Here is a 2,212-nt window from a genome sequence, read left to right on the forward strand (position 1 = left end):
TTGGCCGGTGGTGGAGAGGGCGCGCGCCGATGGGAAAAAGGCCTTCTTTGCCGGGGCTCGAGCCTTCATAGAGGGAGAAGGTGAGATTAAACTCCCTGAGTGACTATAACCATGCTAGGAAACACAGGCCCACTCTGACTGCTTTTGTTGATCTATTTTGTTAAATGAAGAACTAATAATGGGCCAAATATGACATGTGCGCTCAACCTTGACTTGTGTTTTGAGCTGATTTCTGTCATCGTCTGAGTCGCCTATTTCCTTTTGAAACAATCTGATAAGTAGTGTAAAGCAATGGTGCTGCAGGCGTCGCCGACCTGCTGCTTATTAGTTTGATTTAACGACACTATTTAGGCAGAAGGTTAAATATTCTTTCTTCTTTTTTTTTATTTTCAATTTATTTATGGCTTTTTCCATCGTTTCATTGAATGCCAGGGGCTTAAGAAATGGGCTGAAGCGTAAAGCTTTATTTTTATTTATTAAACAGCTAAAAGTTGATTTTGCTTTTCTGCAAGAATCACACTCCAACATTAAAGACACAAGCTTTTGGAAAGCACAGTGGGGCAGTGATATTTGGTTCTCACATGGCTCTGAACACTCTGCAGGGGTATCTAACTTAAAGGGTCATTTTGAAGGGGAAACTTTGCAATCGTTGTGTGACAAACAGGGTCACTATGTCTGTCTGGTTTGCAGAATAAGGGACATAGTTTTCATTTTGATTAATATTTATGGCTATAATTGCAGGTCAGATAATGATGAGTTTTTGGACTCTTTGGACGCTGAACTTACCATTTTAACACAAAAATATTTTAATGCACACCTGATAATTGGAGGGGACTTTAATATTGTTCTGAACGAGTCTCTTGACAGATGGCCACCCGGTAAGCCCTCGCTTGCAAATTCTTCATTAAAAACGCTGATGAATAAATATGATCTTTATGATGTATGGAGGGAGAAATTCCCCAGGGACAGAGTTTACACTTGGAGTAACAAGGATGGCTCTAGACAATCAAGGCTCGACTATTGGCTTGTTTCTAACTCTCTAGATAAGGATTCCATCACAGTTGATCTTTTACCCACTCCGTTGACAGATCATAAGGCAGTTTTGCTTAATGTTAACCTGTCTCGAGACAATCTAAAAGTAAAACACTTCTCCTATTGGAAAATGAACTGCTCCTTGTTAAAACATAATTCTGTGAAAATTGAATTGCAGAGATTGATTAAGCGGCATTGGGATCAAGCTCAGAAGGACAACGTTTATGGCAAAAACTGGGAATTGTTGAAATATGAAATAGGTAAATATATGAGGAAATATGGTAGCGACTTAGCTAAATCTAGAAGAAAAGAAGTAGGAAATATCACCTCTGAGATAACATCCCTAACCAGCGTTCCTCCAGATTCACTCTCTGCTAAAGATAGACTCGGATTGATTGAACTCCAAACGAAACTTGATGACTTGTATAAATGTAAGGCAGAGGGGGCTTTTGTTAGATCGAGGCAGAAGTGGCTGGAGGAAGGAGAGCAGATGACTTCATACTTTTTTAAACTGGAGAAATCTCGAGCCAAGCACAACTCCTTATCTGAGTTAAATATCAGTGGGTCCGTTATCAATGATAAGGAAAAGATATCCGAGTTTTGCTATAATTACTTCTCCTCTCTTTACAAAACTAAATTTGATCATAGTGCTATGTTGTTGTTGTTTAGTTATATAAATATACACTCTATTAGAACCATTACTCACGCTCAGAAGCTGATGTGTGATTCCCTAATCAGCCAGCAGGAGGTGCAAGACGCTATCTTAAACCTTAAAAACAATAGATCACCTGGGAATGACGGCGTCAGCTCTGAATTTTATAAAGAGTTTTCTGATCTGTTGGCACCATTTCTTTTTAAGTTTTTTTCTGTGTTGCAAGAGCACAACTTCCTGCTACTATGACACAGGGGTTAATTAATTTAATACCCAAACCCAGAAAAGACGTGCTTCTTATTGACAACTGGAGACCCATAACTCTATTAAATAATGATTATAAGATATTTGCTTTAATTTTTGCAAAGCGATTTAAAGGAGTTCTGGACTCAATAATCGATGAAAATCAATCAGGATTCATGAGTAAAAGGCACATTGTTAATAACCTAAGACTTGTTTTGGATTTGATTGATTACTCAGATTTGATTGAAGATGATAGTTTTATCCTTTTCCTGGATTTTTACAAGG

At 38.2% G+C, this 2,212-nt stretch overlaps 1 protein-coding gene across 1 annotated transcript in view; it reads left to right on the forward strand.

Moving 5' to 3' along the window:
- The window catches only part of zgc:194930 (uncharacterized protein LOC557813 homolog), a 278,453-nt gene that overhangs the window by 34,597 nt on the left and 241,644 nt on the right, over positions 1–2,212 (forward strand). The window lies entirely within an intron of this gene.

Source organism: Epinephelus moara, chromosome 17 (genome assembly GCF_006386435.1).
Source record: "Epinephelus moara isolate mb chromosome 17, YSFRI_EMoa_1.0, whole genome shotgun sequence".
Taxonomy (NCBI): Eukaryota; Metazoa; Chordata; class Actinopteri; order Perciformes; family Serranidae; genus Epinephelus; species Epinephelus moara.